General features: G+C 42.0%; 1 protein-coding gene across 2 annotated transcripts in view; it reads right to left on the bottom strand.

Moving 5' to 3' along the window:
- The window catches only part of CNIH2 (cornichon family AMPA receptor auxiliary protein 2), a 154,269-nt gene that overhangs the window by 127,574 nt on the left and 1,542 nt on the right, over positions 1–25,153 (bottom strand). The gene's annotated exons all lie outside the window — the stretch shown is intronic.

The raw sequence follows: 25,153 nt of genomic DNA, 5'->3' as shown, positions 1-25,153 counted from the left end.
GAAGTCATCAGCTCTTTTGGCCTCCAATATCATCTCTATACTGATGATACTCAGATGCACCTTTTCTCCCCTGACCTCTCCCCCTTTCTTCTCACTTGTATCTCCAACTGTCTGTCTGCTACCCATCCCTGTATGTCCCAGTGTTTACTTAAACTAAACATGTATAAGACTGAGCTGATCATCTTCCCACCTCCCTGCATAATCTCAATTCCCACAATTTAATTATCTACTGATGGCACAACCATCTCCTCTAGCCTCCAAAAGCGCTGTCTTGGATATAATTAAGACAGCATTAAACTCCTAACAACATCCCCCAGTGTCATAAAAAAATCTTGCCCCACCCCCCTTACTCTTAGCATTACCTACCATAAACTATACTCTCCCCTTCAAATACCCTTACATGCTGGAGATCTCTTCTGCCGAATCTGTTCCTCTCCTGTTGCAGCCACACAGCAGTGCTCATGCACCCCCTCACCCCCCCTTCCCCCTCTTAGCTGCGTCCCTGCCCCAATGTATGACAGTCTGATTGGCTTATAAAAAAACATTTAGTACACATTCCTTCAATATCCTTGCTGGGTCTTTGAGACAGTTCCCCAGAATCAGGACTGTCCCGTGTATCTGGAGTTTGCTTGGGGTAACCCTTCTTTTCTTACGGTTACCAGTAGGGCAGTTTTCATAAATGTCCCCTAATATGTAGCTAGAGCTACCTTCTGGAATTAAAAGATCCACATTTAAGGATTAGCTTTTTTTTTTAGTAAATAAGTAAAATATTTTACCTCTAGGCGAAATTTCAAATTATTCCCAATACTAAAAGCAATTTAAATAGATACGAAAAAAATTAAGCTGTAATGATCAAATAATTAAATCCTGCTTGTAAATGTCTGTTTTATCTCCTCTGCGCAGTAATACTTTCACAGCATGCATCAAGGAAAAACATAATTCAACAGTTATATATTTTGTACTTCCCATTTCCCACTCTCATCCCAGTGTGTATGATTCAGATCCGCACACAATGCCAATACTTACACAGTTTGAGCGATTTTCAGCCACTGCACATCATACTTGCCTACCCTCCAGCTTTCCGCGGAAGCCTCCCGCTTTAAGGTGGGAGCTCCCACTACCCCACAATATAAAGGGTTTTTCCTGTTTTCCCCACTGTCCCATCAAAAATCCTAACTCTGGATGTGACAGGGGCAGGGTTTGAGACGGCATAACGCGCTTGTCTGGACGTCATGCTTATTGGCTGGCCACCGCGGGGTTGTGAGTGAGCAGCGGTGGCCGGCCGCCTAAACCCAGCCCGATCCCAGTGTGGCTGTATGCGTGGGTGGTCGGCCGTGTCGTGCTGCGGCAGCGCTGCATTTACGGCCACAGTTCCCTTACCACCTCTCCACAATGCAGCGGGATCCGCTTTCTTCTCCGCAGCAGCCACGAGCACTGAGCAGCAGCAGCAGAGTCATGTGAACCAGGTAAGTAACTGTGGAAACTGCAAACTGGACAGGGAGGGTGATTAGAGTGATATATGAGGCTAGGGGACACAGATCCTAGTACACACTGATATGTGGTATTATTATATAGGGGAGAAAGGACTGTACAGTGATATATGAGGGGAGGGGACACAGCTCCCAGTACATGCTGATATGTGGTATTATTATTTTGTAGGGGAGAAGGGACTGTACAGTGGTATATGAGGGGAGGGGACACAGCTCCCAGTACACACTATGTGGTATTATTATTATATAGGGAAGAAGGGACTGTACAGCAGGGTTGCCTACCCTCCCGATTTTAGCGGGAGTCTCCAGGTCTTTAATACACCCTCCTGCTCCCCCGCAAACATTACTTGAACTCCCGGTTTATTCTACCCTTTGGATTGCGCATGCACAAAACCTGCCTGACGGGGGGGGGGCGGAGTCTGCAAGTGGAAACAGCATGACGTCACAACGCGTGACGCTATGATACTTAATGGCTCGCCACCGCGGGGTTGTGGGTAGCTGTGGCCGTCTAGTCAGCAGTCAGTGCGCACACGGGGTGTGCTTGAGCTCGGCGGCGGCGGTTGGCAGATTGGAGCGGAGCCAGCAGCGCTGCACTGTACAGGGACATCAGCGCAGGATAGGTGTGGTGGCCTTTTCTCCCCCCATAGTGGCCTCAATGTAATTATAAGCTGCCTATGAGACCTGTCACCTGCGTCATATCCACTGATGGGGGCATTATTAACTGCACTTTGAAAGGGCACTCACTGACAGCCAATAAATGGATGGCTGTCAGTGAGTGCCCTTTCAGAGTGCAGTTAATGCTTGTGACTGGTCACTGGATATATATCACAATAAGGGAGCTCTGACTAAAAATACAGCTGCCCCATAATCATTGGTAACTATTGTCTGAGGACATTTTATGGTTAACAATAGTCAATATTTGATTTATATATTTTTTTAAACAGGCAGCTGTACTTTCAGGAGCCTCCTGCTAAAATTGGGTAGGCAAGCCTGATATTAACCATAAAATGTCCTCAAACAATAGTATGGTAGTATGATACCCATAGAAAAACTAGCTCTGGTGGCATGCTGCTCTTAGTATTATAGTTTTCACCTGTCACTGCAGGACACGCCCCTAAATGACAATAGACATACCCATAGGTGGAGCTAGACACGCCCCCTGGGTGGAACATGACACGCCCCCTTCAGCGGTGTGCTACGCTACGCCCGGCACATTCTGCTGCCACCTACAATCTCCCTGAAACTAGTTTTCAAAAGTAGACAAGTATGCTGCACATGCGTGAAAGCTGAACTGCACACGCACAGTGATTGTTTTGCAATCATGCACACACAGAGGATTCACTGGCAAAGTGAGTGACAGACAGTCAGCGTTTGGGGGAGGTAAGGGGGGTGATTAGAAAAACGCAGGCGTATCGGACCGTTTAAAAACGGTTTTCTGGGTATGCATAGATTAGCCACTGAATCCTTGCTCGCAGCAGGAGAGCCCTCTGCGTGTCTGGAGAAATTAGCAAACCAGGGGATTCATTTAGAGTGGCGAGCAAATAGACTCATCTGTCGCCTCATTGTTTGCTTCCACTTTGTTGCAGATTTCTACCTGTATGCAGAGTCGGCCACATCTATGTGGCAGCACCTCCCCTGCACACATACCACTAGTAAGAGCTGAAAAAGTAGGACATACTGTAGCATGATAGAGCAGGAATGTACACTAAACATGTGTGTCTCTACGTGTGTAACCCCCTTGGATAGGCAGAGCAGAGTTAATAAAAGCTGCAAATTGAATGAAACAACTGGAGCCAGTATTTCGAAGCAGGAACCAATCCAGCATTGCTGTAAGAGGATATTCCTTGCTACTAAGAAAAATAAGGAAACCCCTTATGCTAATAAACAGCAGGCAAGTTAAGGTGATCACACTAATTGCGGGATGCCTATAAATTGTAATTATTATTATCCTTTGTAGCGCGCTGACAAATTATGCAGTGCTGTACATATATATGATAAAAATAAATAACATACAAAGACATGAACCAAACGATAAAAAGGATCCTGACAAAATGTCAAAGCCATTAGAATTTTTTAAAAAACAACAAATTTCTATCTATCTACCAAGTACTCATGAAATAAATTAATTCTGCATGGCAGAAAGCACATGTGAAATTAAATTTGTATAAACAAGCACATTCACATCTTCTAAGACACTTGGGGCTCTATTTACTACAATCCGCATTTGTAAGGCAGATTGAAGTGTGATATAATCGACTGAATTCGCATTGCGAATTCAGGCAATATCACAGGGATTTACTACAAATTCCTTGCAGGGACAGAGGGCCTGATTCAGAGCCGTTCGCGATGGTCAAGACCATCGCGACCATCGGGCTTGCGACGAGACCCTTGTGGTAGGGTCTCGTTCATCGCAAGCCCCAGAGAACTTTCAGCTCTAACAGAGGCGGAAGCTCTCCACTGACATCACTTGTGATGTCAGTGGGGCCGCCCCCAAACGGCAGGCGTTCTCATGGGAACGCCTCCGTTTGGGCAGCCACCCCCCTGGCCCGCCCACCAAAGGGGGCGAGCTGTCACTCAACATCAACAGCTCGCCCCCTTTGGTGCGAGACCCGGAGCGACAGATTGCCCGTCGCTAGCCAGGTCTCGCGCATGCGCACGACGGAGCTGGCTCCATCGTGCGCAAGCGCTGTGGGCCACCATCGACCCGGTTGCGAGCACTCAGCGCTTGCGACCGGGACTGAATCAGGCCCAGAGCTTGCGAGAAAGCTTTGTCCCTGTGAATTCCCTCCACACTCTAGTCAAGATATTTTTGCAAAAAAATACCATGACTAGTGCCCTGCACCACCGGTCCCTGGAGTCAGGTAAGTGAATTTTTTTTTTTTTTTTTTTTTGCACTGATCAGCTTGAGGTCTGTTTAGACCACACAGCTGATCACTAGTACCGGCTCCGGGCTCTGCTCTGCCTTTTAGAGCAGAGTAGGAGTTCGGTACCCGGCGAAGACCCTGGATAACGCCACCTCCAGATGGCGTTATTATCACAGGGCTTTCCCCGGTATTTCTTTACAATTTATTTTTAGCAACTTTGGTCGGATCACATTTCCCATTACAATTATGGGAAATGCAATCTGCTTACTAAAAATAAGTGATACTTAGGGGTTGGAGTAGTACTCCAATTGCCCTGTAATAACTATAGGTGATACTAAAATAATGTGAAAAGGGTGTGAAAAAACCCTTTTTCACTTTATTTTAGTAAAAATAATGTTAATAAATAGAGCCCTTGACATTTTTGGAACCAGATTGGGGTGTAGCATATTCGCATATTCTGTGAGTACAGAGATCATCTGCACCAGGGAAGACTCCCCTTGACACACAAACCACTGTGCTCTGCATGATGGGGATGGTGGAGAGGTATCTTGTGCCACTAAGGGTGGTGAATGATATCCACAAAATTTTTTATTGACCCTGCAAATATTGGGGGCGAAGGGGTGGTACTTACACAGTGGGGCATATGGACACTGGTGGGGGCTGGTTAGTGAGGCAGTGGATCTTTCACCATTAGGGTGGTGGGAGATAATGTTACTGACACTGGAGGGTGGGCACTAATTTTACAATGGGGGCCTATGGGCACAGAGAGAGGGGTGCAAGGCCTATGGGCATGGAGAGGTGCGAGACATATCTCTTTTTTAATAAAACATTTCAATATAATTATAAAAATATCTTCTAAAATAAATCTTTTAAAAACTGTCAATTTCTAAATGGTTTTTGAAAACAAAAAATAGCATGTTAAGTGGTTAAGAGACAGTGAGGCATACAGTTACCTAATTCTGCAAATGCTAAAGTAAGAGATTGTGAAACCTATTGCCTGAGATTATTCAGTGGGGCACAGTTACCTCGTTCTACATGCACTAAGGAAAGATTATAAGACATATTACCTGAAACGTATGTAGGGGACTTTGCACTGGATAAATAATTAGTGGCCTAGAACATCTATCTGAACCAACATAGGCAATAATATTGGAGTAATGACCCTTCTAGTGTAGTGGTTGGTGGTGCTCAGCAGGTGTAATATATCATAGATTCAAAACAGGTAACTATCTTGTAAAGGAGTGCCATAAGTGCCCGATGGCCAGTCCGGCCCTGCTCTCAGGTACTGTATGTGATAATAACTACCATCCTGCAATCTCCATTCTCTCTGAACTGTATGCAACCAATCTGATCTAAATGTATGTAATATCAAGAATTGCTGCAATTGTCATTACCTGTTTCTGTGATGTTTCCAATGAAGCATAGTTTATGATAGCATAGTGGGCTGTTGTTTGCATAGTCAAACAGTCCAATTTAACACCTTAGATCAGCTGGACATTTTTCTCAGATGTAGCCTGTATAGCCACAGTATATCTAGTCACTTTAAGGAGAGCTGTGTTTTCAACTACACCAGTGGTTCCCAAACTGTGTGCTGTGGCACCATGGGGTGCCTCGTGACACTTGAAGGGGTGCCTCAGCTTGGTGGACCAACATCAAATCAAATTATTTATGGTCAATGTAATGTAAAAATGTGTATAAACAGAAGCACAAACTTGTCCACAACCACATAACTGACCCTAAGGATGACAGGTAAGCACAATTTACTTATTATTATTATCATTATTATTATATATTTTTTTAATTTTTCATTAACAAACTTTTGGCCTAGGGGTGCCTTGAAAAGAATGCTGATACTCTAGGGTGCCATTATTCAAAAAAGTTTGGGAACCACTGAACTACACAAAGATTTAAATTTACAAAGTATCCAAACTGAACAGTTAAAAAAGTTGAACAAACATTGAACAACATCAACAAACAGCTAATTTCAATAAAATGTTTTTACATATTTTAAATGACCAGTCTAACCATGTCTAAGAATAAGAGAGGCACCTTAAAGCTATGTGTGCAAATGCTAGGAGCTTAGGAGATAAAATTGCAGAACTAATTGCCATAGTGACAAGGGATGATCTCGATATTGGGTCTGCTACAGAGTCATGGTGCAATGAAAATCATGACTGGGACATACCGGGATACACTTCATTAAGAAAGGTCAGAATTGGAAAAATTAAGGGGGGGGGGGGCGGTAGCGGTGTTGGTGAAAAATTTATAAATGCTACCTCAATACACAATATTAAACAAAAAACTGAGGGCCTTTGGGTAACCCTAGAAACAGAGGAGAAGGAGATTATTCTCACTGGGGTGTTCTATATGTCCCAAACCGGGGGAGGAATTGGACGGGAACCTACTGTAGGACATCACCAAAATGGCTTTAAAAGGAGAGGTAATAATCATGGATGACTTTAATCTACCTGATGTACACTGGGAGGGGTCTTATGCAAGTTCCATTAGAAGTTGGAACTTTCTAAATTAATGCAGGGAGCATCCCGCAAGCAATTGGTGAGGGAGCAAAGTTGCAAAGATACAATATAAGACATAACACTCACAAATGGCGACAGGATAACAGATGTAAATGTTGGGGAGAACGTAGGATCCAGTGACCATCAAACATTATGGTTTAGTTTAAAGACAGGGACCAACTCATGCCACACAAAAATGAAGGTGCTTGGTTTTAGGAAGGCTGCCAGAAGGAAGGATGCCAAGGAGATCGGACGTGCAAAGGCACAAGCTAAGGAGAAAATGGCCAGGTCAGTAGGTAAAGGGGACAACACTTTTTTTAAGTATATAAGTGAAAGGAGAAAATCAAATGGGGGAATAATAAGACTTAACACAGAGAGCCGGGTGGGGGAAGACAAGGCAATAGTAGATCATCTACACAAATATGTTTGCTCAGTATTCATTACAGAAGGAGATGGAAAAGGGCCACAGTTGAGTTGCAAGGACATTCATACTAATGAGATAGATGAAAGTACATTTACAGAATCGAAGGTCCTAACAGAATTCTCATAACTGAAAGTGGAGAAATCATGGGGGCCAGATGGGATTCATCCAAGGACACTAAAAGAGCTTAAAGGAGTGCTACACCAGTAACAGAATTATTCAACCAGTCGCTAGCTACAGGAGTAATTTCAGAGGACTGGAAAAGAGCAAATGTAGTCCCACTGCACTAATGTACAAACAAGGAAGAGGCAAGTAACTACCGACTAGTGAGCCTTACATCAGTTGCAGGGAAAATAATGGAAACACTGTTAAAGGAAAGAGTTGTGGAATATCTTAATCCAGCAATCGACAGGATCCCAATCAGCATGGATTTACTGGGGGGAGACCATGCAAAACAAATATTATTGACTTTTTTGACTGGGTGACTAAATTAATAGATAAAAGGGGGGGCCGTAGATGTAGCTTATCTAGACTTTAGTAAGGATATTTACACAGGCCAACGTTACAGACTGCTAAATAAACTCGAAAGTGTGGGATTGATTTCAGAAATGGTTGAATGGATAAGAATTTGATTGCAGTGTAGGAAACAGAGAGTTGTAGTATATGAAGTGTATTCACAGGAGTAAAATGTTACCAGCGGAGTACCCCAGGGGTCTGTACTTTGACCAGAGCTTTTTAAATCTCTTTATTTATAAAGGTAAATGACAGATAAGCAAATACTGTATACGCGCAGCAAAAATAATGTTTTAACATCAAACAGTACAGTCATATATAGACAAAAGTACATAACAGTAAGTAGTACAATAAAGTTACGATATGTGATACTATATAATACCAAAAAATGACTCAGAAGAAAACAATACATAAAAAAAATAATAAGAAAAAAAATCAAACTACCATATTTTAAATTTTTTGTTGAATCAAAATATGTAAACATTCAACCTTTAATAAATACAAAAATGGATGGAATAAAAAAAAAAAAAGAGATGGATTGTGTGGGTGGGAATGAGGGGGAGCACCAGGCAGCAGAGTCATAAGGGTATAAGGAATAAAACCAAACTTAGTAGAATATAAAGAAGTGGTGAGCAATTCTAATACATTTTCAGATCAGGCCTATGAAAATGAAAAAAACAAGGGGTCCAAACTTCATGGAATTTTGTCATGGAGGAGAGCAGCAATATATTCCATGAAGGTGGTGTGCTAAAGTCTGTTAAATAGCGCTGTAATAGAAGGTGTATTAGACTGTTTCTAATTAGTGGCTATCAAAAGTTTAGCTGCATTAAACACATGATTATGTGTATTATATGGTTTAGAGTCGGGAAATGGTTTACATAATAAAACATATAAAGTATTCTTACTAGGTACAGTGCTAAAGATTCCACCTATCAATGATAAAACCTCACGCCAATATGCAGAAATCAGTGGACAATCCCACCAGATATGAAAGTAGGTGCCCTTTTGTCCACACAGATGCCAGCAAAGATCCAATGTTAGTGGGTATATAGAATGAAGTCGTTTAGAGACCATATACCATCAGGTATCAATTTTAAAAGAATTTTCCTTAAGGTTGGTGTTAATGGATGACTTAGAAATTAGATGTTGAATATCTGACCACTCTGCATCGTCCAGAGTCCTTCCCAGATCAGTCTCCCAAGTCAGCTCAAATGGCTGTTTTAGCTCAGAGGGGAACCCTGCCAATAGGGAGTACAGGATAGAAAACAAGATTTTGGTACTTACCGGTAAATCCATTTCTCCGATTCCACAGGGGACACTGGAGCTCAAGACATTGGTGTATATACTGTGGTAGAGTAGAGCCTGGCACATGAAATAATTTAGAAGTGTTAATGGCTTCTCCCCCTCTATGCCCCAACAGTCCCAGTTAAGAAACTGAGCCCTAGAGGAGATGATGGACAACAGGGAGACGAGAAGGAGAAGTCCATAGAACAGGACAAGAATGACTGAAGGAGAACAGAGTGCCCACTGCAGGGAACACATGCAGTCACACAAGCACATAATGTACACAATCGCAACAGAACTAAAATAGAAATGATCCAAACAAGATGGCAGGTAAGTAGCGCTGGGTGGGCGTCCAGTGTCCCCTGTGGAATCGGAGATATGGATTTACCTGTAAGTACCAAAATCCTGTTTTCTCCTTCATCCTCTAGGGGACACTGGAGCTCGAGACACTGGGAACATCCCAAAGCAGACCTCTCGGATGGGAAGCGCTGATAAACTTGCCGACCCCGCAGTCAAACCGAATATGGACTGCCAAGAACCATAGGTCCAAGTGAAAAGCAAGAGCTGAGGACCAAATGTCGTAGAGCACAGGAGACATCTGAATTTGTGGCTGGACAACCACAGACAATTCCAAAACATACAGTGGAAGTCGAATGGAACAGGAGAACAGCGACCCTAGTGGACAACAGCAGATGAAAATCCTCAGAACACCGTAAGGTCAGCTGAAACAGGCCAACCTGACTGTTGGTAGCAGAGAGTACCAACAAGAATCCATAGGAGAAGGGAAGCAACAAGAGAACAAAACTCAAGAAAACCATACCAGATTGTAAAACAGGAAGATGCAACAGCCATTGAGAGAGAATCCCAGCACTGACGGGTATCAAAACTTATATAGATATATGTATAATTATACATACTGAAATACATATACACAGCAGATTCACAGACTTCTCTAGCAAAGAGTATACATGAAAGCCAGATCCAAGTACAGAGCAGTCGTCCAGGACCATTGGTCCATATAAATAGGGAGTTTTCAACCATCGGAAAGGTTAGACTGTGGAAGAACCAAATGAATGGAGATCCCACAAGTCATGAGGCAGAGGCGGCATCATCAGCGTCCACCTTGTCTGGAAAAAACAACCAACAGCGGAAAGGAAAACCACAGCATAAACGCCAAATGACAGACGACCCTCAAACGTGAAGGAAGAGTGTAGTTGGTACCAGGTTTTTGGACCTAACAGTATGAAAAAACACCGAAAACCTTAGCATTTAAAAAACCCTGGATGCAACAGTCACCCCGGGAGAGCGAGAACCCTAAGAAACTCTGCAGAAGAAGAGCTAGCCAATAAATAACAGACACAAGCCATCTGCGAAAACTACCAATATAGGGAAGAACTCTATACAGTGAGGCAAGAACACTAGGAGGACAATCATGTAAACACCTTAGGTGGAGAGTCCGTGTCTATAAGCCATGGATGGACTGTGATACACCCGTTAAAATTCCTGGATATAAGTCCCTGTCCTAAGAAGAACCAAGGGGAGACAAAGGAAAACAAGGGTATAATATCCTGAGCAGCATATCAGTATAATGAATGTAACAACAGATACCGAACAAACCAGCAAGGCCTTCAGTGTGGAAACATTGCTGTATAGGAACCGAACCTGGAACTCACAAACTTGCCCAATGAGGCACCTAGTCCCGAATGTAGCATAACTCCAACAGAAAGCTAGAATAAAAGCATTACTAATCTCCAGTCCACCCTAAGAGATGAATCAGACGAGGCCTCCAAAGCAAGCGACAGCTCCCATGAAGCCACACTGCGAGCGAACCTCTAAAGAGAGAACTACCGTTCTTCCACCTAGTAAAAGGTTAATTATATAATGATTCCTGGCAGAGAATGACGGTCCCCTCCAATTGAGGATTAATACACCTAGAAAAAGCGTGACAAGAGGGATATGCCTTATCAGAAGACTGGAACTGGAAAAATTTACTATGTGAGTCGAATCCTCAAACAGCAAAGCTCACTCCCATCCGAGACATCATCTCTGGTAAGATGGTAGGGAGATACAAACGACGCCCATGAAAACCGACAACTTGTCTCTCCAGGAAGGAGGATTAGAGCTGTGTTGGGACTATGAATCCACACGCCAGGAAAGCTCTAAGGTGGATAGCCAACTGACGTGAACAGGTACCATCCATGGGTGAGTAACTGCTAACACATATATCCCAAAAAACAGTCTGTCTGAACACTCTATGGACCTCATTCAGAGTCCGTCGAAGCGGCCGATCGGTCGTATGGGAAAAGGGGCCGTATATGCAAATGATTCCCTCGCAAGTTGCGTCCCTAAGCTCGGATCGGTAGCTGGCCGACCAAGGGGAGGAAGCGGTCGGAAGACAAAAAAATACGCCCCCTTCTCGTACGCATTACATGTCATCTCCGGGCATATAAGGATTAATCAAGACCATCGGGTACCATCGGAACTGGTCGTAGAGCTTAAGGTTGGCCATACCCTCTCTTAAGCTCTACGATCATGTCAGTGTAAAAACCTCCCATGTCACATGTGCCATGACGCTACTTTGTCAATTATGCACTCCCATAAACCGTATGCACTCCCACAAAATGCCGTTCGCATAATTAGGCACGCCTGCGTTCGGATCTCCACTCCCCCGTTTTCAAGCACCTTCCCCTGTTACCACCCACAAACGCCTCAATCTGTCACTCAAACTACCGACCTGGCTGTGTTCAAGGAGAGAGAAATTTCTGATCGTAGCGGCTAGTTTGCGCACGCGCATTGCTAACTTTACACATGCGCAGTATAGCGACCATCGGTGGCGTACGACCGTGCGGCCGCTTCGACTGACTCTGCATGAGGTCCCATGTGCTTAAGGATCATAGAGAGGCAAATCCTTACAGTACCTCCCAAACTGTCTTTAACCACTAGAACATGGTGTAAGAAACATTACATTAACACCTAGAATGGTGAATTGCACAATACTAAGAGGCAGAATCATCCAATAAAAATATCACATATCTAACACTGGATCCCAAGCCAGTGACCCTTGACAACAAAACGGTGGTTACCCACGAGAGGGATATTGGAAACAAACAATATAATTGCGCCAATATAATTTCAACCAGACCTGATCCTGCATCGAAAGATTCAATGGTGAAAGCACTGCCATCATATGAAAGAGGTGACAGTGGAGATGTGTGCGAAGCTAAATCTAACCGTTTATTTACTTGGTCCCAAATGCACAAAGTGGCCTGAACACAGGGAACCAAATTTACCGAGGCTGGTCTCATATGTGAAGGGAGCCACTGAAGAAAACCCACCCTTTGATCCCCAATTAAGTTGCTTTCAATATCAACCCATTTCTTGTGACCAGGGTCTAAATGCCAGGACATAATGGCTAAGCTGTGTAGCAAAGTAATAGTGTTCAAAAATAGGTAGGCCTAGACATTCGGTAATAGAAGATTTAGAAAAACAACTCCTTTGGGTACGAGGTTTTTAACCCTGCCAGTACCACATACTGTATCGATTTCACAGTGCAGAGAAACGTCATTGGGACAATTACATGGTACCATTAAATGTCGGTGATGGAAGCCCATTAGTCGACACAGTCGCAGTCGGGTTATGATACATCACTTGGACAGTCTGTAAGAAACCCCCACAAAAACTATATGTCTGTAAAGTGTGAAGCATAAAGGGCCAGGGCAGATCGAAGGCTTTTTCCTTGTCTAATGACAATAGTACTGCAGGTGTTCTAAGTCTATTAATATGGCAGACCAAATTAACCGTACGCCGTGTATTATCCAGGTCTTGTCTAGATGGCACAAAGCCTACCTGATAGGTATCAATGAGCTGCTGGAGATACAGATTTAATCTATTGGCCAGTATCTTGGAAACTAATTTAAGATCCGCATTTATCAGTGAAATTGGACCGTAATTAGCACAACAAGTGGGGTCCTTTTGTGTGTTGGGGATTAAGACCAGTGCTTTTTAATATCTTTGTGTGTGAAATTGCAAATGGTATTAAACGGAAAGTATGCCTTTTTGCAGATGACACAAAGTTAGGCAACAGGGTAAACACACCAGGATGGGAAAACAAATGATTGAGGACCTAGGTAGACTAGAGGAATGGTCACAAACATGTCACTTACAGTTTAGTGCTAGAAAATGTAAAATCATGTACTTGGGTCTCAAAAACCCAAAGACTGAATATAGTACCAAGGGTACTATAATGGAAACTACAGAGGAGGAAAGGGATCTAGGAGTCACTATTTCAGTTGACCTGAAAACATGGAAGCAATGTCACAAAGCAATAAGAAATGCAAGTCAGATGCTTGGTTGCATAGGGTGAGGAATCAGTAGCAGGAAGAAAGAAGTAATGATGCCCCTGTATAGGTCCCTGGTAAGGCCTCATCTTGAATACTGTGCTCAGTTCTGGAGGCCATATCTCCAGAAGGATATAAATCCATTAGAGATGGTACAAAGAAAGGCAACTAAAGTGGTGAATGGCTTACAACACCAAACTTACCAGGAAAGACTAAAATATATTAATATGTATAGTTTGGAGCAGAGAAGGGAAAGAGGGGACATGATAAAAACTTTCAAATGTATTAAGGGTTTTAACATAGTGCAAGACGGAGACATTCTTCAAAAGAAGAGAAGTACTAGAACACTAGGACATGCACTGAAACTGGAGGGAGGTAGGTTCATTTGAGGAAAAATTACTTCACGGAAAGTGGATAAATAGAATAGACTCCCATCAGAAGTGGTAGAGGCCAAGACGCTAGAACAATTTAAACATGCTTGGAATAGGCACAAGAATATCCTTACAAGGACTAAGGATCAAAAAAGGTTGACTAGATGGGCCAAGTGGTTCTTATCTACCGTCAAATTCTATATGAATTTAAGCATAACCAGGAGGCTTTCTTTAGATAACTAGAATTACATTGTAATAGGAGAGCCACTGTATTCATGAAGCTATCAGCAGAGCCCCTTCTTATTAACTGATGCGAGTCCAATTAATTGTTCTACATGTGCACCAACATATCTATGGCAATAATGCATTGACATTATCGTACTATAAAAAGTATTCCATCTTGCATCACTGTCATATTTAGATTTTTTTTGTGTGCAAGAGTAGGTTGAGTGTGAGCAATAAAGGTAGGTATAGTGGGTAAAGCTCATAATTTCTGTTTTACACATCATAAATATGGGGTTATGGGGGTTAGGCCTTCAGCCTAGAGTTTTACTTTTGAAGAAGTTTAATCATTAGGGAAGTTATATGTTATTATATTTACTTGGTTTAAAAGAGTATAACTAAGTATATATCTTCTAAAGTGCATTATAATCAAAGAATATTGCAGAGTACAAAGAGAACCAGTTTTGAAAGAAAGGTTTACTTATCGAGAGAAACTATATCTATTCAAATGCTCAAGTGGTGAATGAGTACTGCATTATTTTTTATGTAGTCTTTTACAAAAGCAAAAACACTTTTGCTGTCCTTTAATGAAATACAACTACCCTTTTGGGTAATTCCTTTTCCTTCAGTGTATGTGTGTTGGTTTATTGAGAAGGGAAGAAATACTGTGTACCACACCTCTACACTAGGTACAGTAATAGGGGACTGCCCAAGGCGACCACTGGTGAAGCCCCTCTACTACCAAGAAAAGAAGATGCAGGTAGAGGCACACCTAAAAGAGCTATTCTGAGAAGCAAGTAGTCAGTATCATGTGACCCTATAACTTACTGTATACCAAATACAAGTGAGCAGGTGTAACATCGACAAATGTTGGAGGCAGTTAAGCACCTACACCATCAACAGAGCTGGCATCTGTGGACACTGTGTTACTGTAGCTACTAATTATGTGCTGCAGGTTTAAGAGAACTTGGGATTGTAAAGATTCCATTTATTACAACAGTATACTGTATTAATTCACTTTTGATAAGTTACTGTCCTTTATTCATTTTAACCCCCAGACCAGTGGTTCCCAAACTTTTTTGAATCACGGAGCCCTAGAGTATCAGCATTGTTTTCACGGTACCCCTAAGCCAAAAGTTTGTCATTGATAAATTCAGAAAAAATGTAGTGAAGTAGTAAAGTTAAGTAAATTCTGCTTACCTGTCATCCTTAGGTTCATTTATGTGGTGGTGGACAGGTTTGCACTTATGTTTGTCCACATTTTTACATTACATTGACCATAAAAAATTTGATTTGGTGCTGGATCACCAACCTGAGGCACCCCTGCAAGTGTACCAAGGCACCCCAGGGTGCCACGGTGCACAGTTTTTGAACCACTGCCCCAGACATATGAAAAGACTGAGGTAGCCTGATGGAGTGCTGTAAGGAAGGTTGGAGTGATGACAACTTCATTACACTTGTGAAAAATGGCAACACTGTTTATACAACTAATGCTGAGTACACACTGGCCTATATATCGGCCATTCAATTGAACAGCTGATATAGCATTGGCGGGCATGTACCAGCGATATGTTTGTAAATTACGTTGTTCATAGACATAAAGTATTGGCTGTGCGTGCTGTGTGTACGAGTGGTGGCCGCTCAGTTGTGACGTCAGGCACAACACATCGGCTGACGATTGATAAGTGTGTACGCACTTACCAATTGTCAGATAAGATGGCGGATCGGACAGAAGTTGTACCCAGCTTTACAGTAGTTACGCCCTCATTGACTTTTTGGACATATTATAAAAAATTCATAGTACTCCATTCTAAAGTGCAGTGAGTGACGCAAACCATTATTTCAATGTTCCACTCTCCACAACCTTCTCTTTGAGAACATTAAAAAACGTATTTCAGATCATTCCAGTAATAGTCATTGACTAACTGCTAACTGACAGCAAACCACAACTACTGTACAAAAAGTGAAGCTGCCTGCTAAAAGATGTTCAGCCAATCAGCACATAGGTCTCCATGGTAGCTGTATTCCCAGACCTTTCTATAAAATAAAGCACAAATATATTTTTCTAGTGTGATTCAGAAAAAGCAGAGAAGATTTATCGAATGCACAAACTGCATGACAATATTTTGATTACAGGCTAAAAATAAAATAATAACACTGAAATAAATATTACAAACATACCTATCCAAATCATGGGCAGGTCATATTTTATGAGGACATGGTTTCAGTGTAAGTGACCTTCACTTCTATAATTGCACATCGAACTCTGAACCTAAACGTAATTCAAGTCTGTTTTTATATTTGTGAGAATTGGACAACATGGAAACTGAAATGTAAATGTCAGGTCCAACTGCCTTAGGGGGAGATGTATCAAACCTTCAAAACAGGATATGTGAAGAAGTTTCCCATAGTAACCAATCAGCTTCTAGACATCATTTATCAAGTACATACTAAAAAAGATAGCTACAAGTAGAGATGAGCGGGTCCAGTTCCCTGAGAACCGGACCCACCCGAACTTCGGGGATCCGAGGGAGATACGAGTCAGCTCAGGTTTTCCCGCCTGACTTGGATCTGAAAACGAGGAAAAACGTCATCATCCTGCTGTCGGATTCTCGCAGGTTTTGGATTCTATAAATGTCCCGCGATTCGCCGCCATTTTTCATTCCGGCTGTGGAGAGTGAAGAGAGAGGGAGCTGGGAGCTGTGCTTTGCTGTTGTTATTGTCAATACTTAATACTTGTTACTGGCTGGCTGTTATCTATAGAGGGGCTGGCTGGCTATTGTCGTGTCCATAGGGGCTGTCTGGCTGTCGTTGTCCTGTCCATAGGGGCTGTCTGGCTGTCATTGTCCTCTCAATAGGGGCTGGCTGTTGTACTTGTCCTGTCCATAGGGGCTGGCTGGCTGTAGTGCTGTGTTGTCCAGGGAGGTGCTCTGTCCTTCAGAGGAGCTCTTCACCCACCCCCAGTGTGAAAAAAATAAAAAAAATTGTGTCTGCCACACTTGTCATCAGTGCAGAAGTGCTGTGCTGCTGTCTGTTAAGGGGCTGCTGCCTCTATGCATGGCTTCACCCCAGTGTTAAAAAAAAAACAAAAAACATTTTTTTTTGTGTGGCGTGTTAGCCACACCTGTCATCTGCGTAGGGGTGCTGTGCTGCTGTCTGTCGAGGGGCTGCTGGCCAAAAAATAAAAAATATAAATTTTTGTGTGCAAGTCAGCCACACCTGGTTGTCACTGTCATCGGCGTAGCTACGCAGGGGTGCTGTGCTCCTGTCTATCAAGAAGCTGCTGTCCAAAAAATAAATAATCATTTTTTTTGTGTGCATGTCAGCCACACCTGGCTGTCACTGTCATCGGTGTAGCTGCGCAGGGGTGCTGTGCTCCTGTCTGTCGAGGGGCTGCTAGCCAAAATAATTTTAAAAATTGTGTGCGTGTTAGCCACATCTGTCACCGGCGTAGGTGCGCAGGGGTGCTGTGCTCCTGTCTATCGAGGGGCTGTTGCCCAAAATAATAAAAATAAAACCAACAATTATTTTTGTGTGTGGTTGTGTGCATAGTGAGTATGGAGGACAGTCACATGACCGTAGAGCAGGATCCACATACCAGTCTTGTATCTGCTGGCAGCAGTCATGATGACGATGCAAGGCCGTCAACGTCATCTATGAAGGCCGATGTACCAGGACTTAAATCAGGCCAAAGAGTCAGGCAAAAAAATTCTACTTTTTACCCTGTTAAAGCAAAAAAAATGTAAAGCTAAGTCTGCTTTAGAGAAACAAAAATTTGGCAATATGCCATTCACTACACGAAGCGGCAAGGAAAGGATAAGGCATTGGCCTGTATTTATGATTGGTTCTAATGATAATTTAAGCCCCTCTGCTTGTAGGAGAGGTACAGAAAAATATTTAATTATTAAGACGAGTAAGGCACCAGAACCAACTGTGTGCTTGGAAAAATCAGAAATCCCAGAGAATCCAAGTGTGTCCGCGGTTGCCATGTGTGAGCCTGATCTTTCTAATACTGTACTTGAAGAGAATCCCCCTTTCACCATTTGTGTGCCTTCTGACATAGAAATCGAGGATGCTTCTGTGGATTTGCACGAGGAGGATGAGGAGGATATTTATGTAGTTGGTGATAACAACAAGGATGATGAGGATGTTGATGAGGATGTTGATGGCGAGGATTTGTGTAAAAACTGTAATTCAGGCAACAGTGGTGGGAAAAATCCCATTGTTGCCATGTCTAGGCAAAGGACCAAAAAAATCCACTTCTCATGTGTGGAATTATTCCCACCCAAATCTGGACAACCATTGCCAAGCCATTTGTAACCATTGCCAAGTAACAGTGAGTAGAAGTAAGGACCTTAACCATCTTGGAACCTCCTCCCTGTTACGTCACTTGCAGCACATTCATCAAATTGGAAAGGGTATTTCAAATTCTGAAACTTTGGGGCCAAAAAACTGAACAACAATCAGTCCAGTGTCACCTAGCTGCTCCCTTCTATCTGGATCCAAGCGCCTACAATCTCTGCCACCAACACAAGCATCATCATCAACATCCTTATTCGTGATTGGAAGTAGTCCTGCATCCAATTTCATAAGCATGACTGACTCCTCTCCTATCCGTGATTCCTCCGAAGGATCCTTGAGCGCTACGCCTGTTGCTGCTGCTGGGGGTGGATCTTCATCCCAGAAAGGGACCAAGAAGACTACTACTAGTTGTAATTTTAAAAAACAATTGACTATTAAACAGTCCTTTGATAGAGGAGGTAAGTATAACAGCTGTCACCCAGTTTCACAGTGGATCACTGACGCCATGACGGCTGTGCTAGTATTAGATGGTGAAATAATAAAAAATGAGAATGATAGTGTAGAGAAATTGCAAAAGGAGGATGAGGGGGAAATTTGTGTCTTATCTGACGCTAATGTGGATGTTGATAATGAGGATGTGGTTTGCGTAAATCAGCCACCAGTGGCAGCAGTTCTTGCTAATGATAAAAAGAAAGCCAGAAAAGCCACGTTTTGGGTGTGGAATTATTTTAATCGAAATTCTGACAACAGTTGTGAAGGCATCTGTTCCATTTGTAAAGCCAAAGTTAGCAGAGGAATGGACGTTAACCATCTAGGAACCTCCTCCCTGTTACATCATTTGCAGCAAGTTCATGCAGTTTGTTTAACAAAGTTATAATTTGTAAATTAATAACAAGCAGTCCAGTATCAGCTACCAGCAGTTTGGACCAGCACATGCAATCTCCATCACTAACAACCTCATCAACCTCCTCCTTAATAATTGAAGGTAGTCCTTCCAAAAAATGTTTTGTGGGGGCTCAAACAAACCAAGGCGTTCAGCCACGAAAGCGTCATTCCTAGTGGCTAAAGTGCTTGGTGTGTTAAACTGTGCATGTCCTTTTTAATATCCGACATAAGAGTGGGTGGGAGGGACAATTCCATCTTGCACCTCTTTCCTTTACATTTGGCACAATTTGGGGCATTGCCGACTGACATTATAATAGTTTATTAAACTGCCATCCTGTCTGCCACTGCTGTGTGGCAAGGTTTCATAGATGTCATATATTTTTTTTAAACTGGCGTGCGTTTGTACCGCTGCTCTGTTGCTTACTTTAGCCAGCCAGCTCGCTGCAGCCTTTGGCCTATATTGGTGAAAAATAGTGAAATCAATATTGTGAGCTGTGAGGTGGTTAAAATTAAAAATGCCTAGAAATGCCTGAAAATGATTGTTACTAAGGTTAACATTACTGTAGGAACAAAAAGGCCCAAATTATGTGCTTTTAGCTGTTTATATAATGGAAAAAAATCCAAAACCAGATTCATATCCAAAACCAGGGGAGATCCAGATTCAAAACCAAAACCACATCTCTAGCTACAAGATGATTGGTTACTAAGGGTAACTTTTCCACATGTTCTCTTTAGAATTTTTTATACATCCCCCCTTTAGTATCCTTTAGTGCACCGGTAGCAGTGCAGAAAAGCTATTGTAACCAATTACAACCAGTCAATTTGCTTATTTATTTTAAACTGTCCTAATAAAAATGACAGCATCTCTTTGCTACTTTGCTTGTTTTGTAGTCATCTATGCACCAGCTTTCATTGTACCTAATTCTTACTTATTGTGGTAAGAACAGATAAATTAAGAAATGCATTCTATAACATACTTATCTACTTGATCTGGAAGTTGCGGGAGACTCACGATTTTTAGAGTAATCCCTCGCACCACCGGAAGAGTGGGTGGATCTTCCACATCTCACCCACTTTCTAGAGAAGTGGGCAGGAGGAGGAGATAATACCGGAAATCATAGTCCATCTGGAGGGGGCGGTGCTAAAATTATTTGAGTCACATCATTTTAACCCCATCCCCTCCACAAGGTGCGTAACGGTAGCATAACGGAGCCCCCGATATAGCCAGCTGCATCTCTTTTCAAGAGGTATATATTTATTGTATATTTACTATGGTTCAATTTTGATTTCTGTTCTATTTTGCATTCGATTTTGGTTTGTTATTTTTAAGAAGGGATTTACTGAAGGCCAAATCGAATGTCAAATCGAACCGAAAAAGAAATGTGAAATGAAATCGAATTTCTGAAAAACATCAATGTTTCCACATAAAGGACAATAGGATCCCTTCATTTACTAACATTCGATTTGTAAATCGAAAGAAAAACGACCTCAAACTTGAACTGCAAATCCCCAAATGAACAGAAGAACTTCATGCATTCGTTTTCAGCATGATCAGTTCGATTTCACACAGATGCATGCATGTATCTTACTGTAAAAAGCCTGTAAAGAGTAAAACATTTTTTTAAATTACATGGGGTCCCCCCCAAAGTACAGAACCAGCCCCGGACTTTTCAGAGACAGTCCTGGTTGTTTAAGTACAGGGAAAAAATTGCGTAGGGTTCCCCTGTAATTTCCACAACCAGCACCAGGCTCAGATCCGGTCCTAGTTCTGGAATTACAGGGGAAAAAATGCGTAGGGTTCCCCTGTAATTTCCACAACCGGACCCTTTCTAGCGGGGGGTAATGTCACAGCCAGGGAAATCCTATCACTGGGTTCCCCAGCCGAAATATTACCCCTGACTGCTAGTCAGCCAAGGCCGGGGGATCCCTGGGGAGTTGGGGACCCCCCAATAAAGGAGTCCTCCACTCCAGGGCACCCCAGGTCTAGGTGCTGGGTGGCGGGTTGATAGTGTAAAAAAAGATAAGTGTACACATTGTCTTGAGTAGAACTGCAGGTCCCAGCAAGCCTCCCCTGCATGCTGGTACTTGGAGAACCACAAGTACCAGCATGCGGGGCTTTAAGGGCCCGCTGGTACCTGTACTTCACCTGTAAAGAAATGTTTAAATAAAGACAATACACACACCATGACAGTCTAGGTTAAATACATACATACATACACACTCACTCATACTCACCTACATTATCTGGACTTGTCCACTCTTCCTGTAACCACGATGGTTGTTACCTCCCGAATGAAGAGCTCAGATGCGGATTTTCACTTTGTAGGGCCGTGTCTGAGTGTTCATCGCCTCTCTCAGCCAATGAACGGCTCCCACCATTGAAGTCAATGGTGAGAGACGCGGGATTACTAAAGGTGATTCTGCGATTCCCACCATTGACTTCAATGGTGGGAGCCGTTCATTGGCTGAGACAGGAGGAGGCTGACCTCTCTCAGCAATGAACGCTCAGACACGGCCCTACAAAGGGAAAAGCCACGTATTAGCTCTTCATTCAGGAGGTAACAACCATCATGGTTGTTACCTGTTGCGTGGCTTGAGTTTTCACGTTTTTTTTATTTTACGAAGACCTAGGATGCCTAGAGGGAGAAGTAGACCAGTCCAGGTAATGTAGGTGAGTATGTGTGAGTGTGTATGTATTAAAACTATACTGTTACGGTGTGTGTTTATTGTGTTTATTTAAACATTTAATTACAGGTGAACTACAGGTACCAGTGGGCCCTTAATGCCCAGCATGCTGGTACTTGCGGTTCTCCAAGTACCAGCATATGGGGGAGGCTTGCTGGGACCTGCAGTTCTACTTGTAAAGACAATGTTTACACCTATCTTTTTTTACACTATCAACCCGCGGTTGTGTATTTAGGGGGGGACCCCACATCATTTTTTTTTAAACATTAACTCTTTACAATTTTTTTACAGTAAGATACATGCATGCATCTCACTGATGTATGCATGGATCTGTGTCAAAACGAACTGCTCATGGTGGAAATGAAAGCATGAAGCAGTTCAATTCATTTTGGGCTTTGAAGTTCGTTTTGGAGTGGAATTTGCTGTTCGATTTGGACATGACCATTCAAAATCGAACAGCAAATTCCTTCTTAAACTGAAACAAGATTGAATTTGAGTTGAAAATCGAAAGCAAAATCCATTCATGGTAAATTTGAGATTTGCTAAGGAATTTTGTTGTTCAAGTTCAATCGATCTCAGGAGATTTCAGTGATTCATAAAAATGAATCTCTAATCAAACTTTAGTAAATTTACCCCCAGGCTTCTCCCGGAGAGGAGATAAAAAAAAGTAGGCAAGTATGATCTTAGTGAGTAATATCGCAATAAATTAATCATGGCCTTTCCTGGAATATTGGGGAGCTCTCCTGGACTCCCGAGAGAGTGGGCCAGTCTCCTAGATCTCCCCATTTCTTTGTCCCCTGTATAGCAGGGGACAAGGACACTATCAGGCATGTCATGGCACCACGCCCTTCTGCCCTCCTGCATTTCTGACACAGGCCTCCCTGCACTGGCATCTCTCAGTATGGGGGATCCTTGGGTAAAAGGTTGACAATTGTGATCTTAATACATGGATTGCATAAATACAAGGAATACTGTCCACCACATACTATGAAGTCATGACAAATTTTACCCATGTGTGCACCAATGATGTGAGCATATAAGCAATCTATTTACTTTTTAACATTTTGGCATGAATATCAAAAATAAGGCGAATTAAATGAATTTTTTACTTATTTGAACTTATTTCCTTATATATTTAACAGGAAAAAGTATGAACACTGAACCATCTTACTCCGATACTAAGCATTTCTGCCTTAAGGATTGTGCAGAGTGCCATGTTGCAGCTACAGTTTGTAGTATAGGAAGTTATTTCATTAATAACTACATTTCCTGCTTGTTAGTCCTGTACTAAGGAAAGGTGATGGAAGTCACCCATCTTACCATTTTGCTCACATCATGTAATGGTAGAGCTATATAATATGCACCCAGTTATATTAGTTACAGTAATCCTTGCTCTAATAAGCCCAGTGAATGCTGCAGACAGAGCTTGAGTGAAAATAAGCCCGAATCTATGGCACAAAGCACTACCCGAAAAGCTCTCCATTTATAATTTGCTAATTACATGACACATTTTTGAACTGATCAGCAGGGATCTGCCTATAGATGCAGCAGATTGTTCTGGCTTACCAAAGTTATTGTCATCTAAACCTATATATGTGTGGTATTAAGTCATAGATCAATATAATAAGACAAAGTATTGTCAATTTGGATTAAATAATGCTTGATTAACACCTATTTGCCACTAATCAGTCACGGAGCACAAGGCATTTACATCTCATTTTATGCACATATAACATTGGATGGCAATAGTACTGTATATTCAATTTAACAATCTCAATGATAAATGATCAGTTCAGTGCACAAAAACTGAGTATTCTTAGCTGAATTTAGCAGTACAGTACTTGCCTCCTGAATAAATCATCCTCATTGATTCAGACTAAACTTATGGGAACAGTCTTATGTTCATAAGGTTTGCACATAAATCCCAGGCAGAGAGAAAGATATTGTGAGATCATACAGTTAGTACTTCAAGGAATGTATGTTTTTTGGCTTCATTTCCCATCCTTAGTACAGTATTTATTGTTACAGTTGGAAAAGCTCTGTCTGAAAACCTTATTATTTCAAATGTGTCACTTATATAGATAACAAAACTTAAATATTTTTGCAGCCTCATACAGTAATTGATAATAAAAATAAAGTCATAGATCTTCGTCTTTATGTTGAAATATCAAGGAAATATAGTTCTTGTAAGAAAAACCTCTCAGATATTTAGCAAAATATGTGGAAGAGTGAGTGGAGAAAGGAGAATAGGATGGAAAGGGTGAGAAATGAAAGGGGACCAGGACAACTGACTGAAGATAATAGGAGTCAATAGGAGGTATGGATATACTGGACATATGAAACATTTGGTGGAGGTGTGGTTGCTTATAGCAAAATTGATGGCTGGATTTGTGTTGTACATAGGACATGGTTACTTCTCTGGGTACCCCTTTATAAACATGCAGTTTCCATGGATACCAGATCAGTCTCCACAGCAACAGAGAGAAGCAGAAACATAAAGGATGAACACATGGGGGAGGGTGGGGGGCTAATAAAATGTGGCACACTTAATTACACACACACACATTGTGACACAGGGATAGTGATACATTTAGACACATATATTGTTAGAGAAACTGAGACATAATTGCATTAATCAATACAGAGAACGAGGCGAGGTACACTGACTTACAGCGGCAACAGTGTGTGACACAATACACAATGAAATGTATATATGGCACACTTCGGGGATGGCTTATGAATCACAGGAAAATCAGCGTGACTGTGATCAGCCACATAAAAGAAACGCAGAAATACACTGAGATTACACCATGAAGAGGGGTCGATGGCAAATGGAATATATTGACAAATCATTATGAGGATGTACTTGATAGTACAGTATATACATACAAAATATTGAGTTTAAAGTGTACACATATTTGTTACTGAGCAAACTGACTATGGAACAATCGTATCCACAATAATTCACATATATTGTTGATTAAACAGTTTGATTTGCAGGTAATATATGATATTCAGGAAAATGAAAATAGCAGAGCGGTACTTCATACATACCCATCCCTTTGTAAATGTACACACACACACACAGTGTGTCACTTATTAGTGCTTTACACTGTTTGCAGCCATGTTGTTTCGAATATTGTTGCACATTATCTGTCAAACTACATGATTATTACGTAAACAATGGATAACACTAATAATAATCATATTGCGCTAACAAGACATTTACAGGTATATTCATAGTTCCATAGACATTATTTCAC

This window comes from Taudactylus pleione, unplaced genomic scaffold (assembly GCF_031769625.1).
Source record: "Taudactylus pleione unplaced genomic scaffold, aTauple2 ptg000313l, whole genome shotgun sequence".
Taxonomy (NCBI): Eukaryota; Metazoa; Chordata; class Amphibia; order Anura; family Myobatrachidae; genus Taudactylus; species Taudactylus pleione.
Note: the sequence above shows the minus strand (reverse complement) of the source record. Positions and strands in the feature narration are given on the sequence as shown.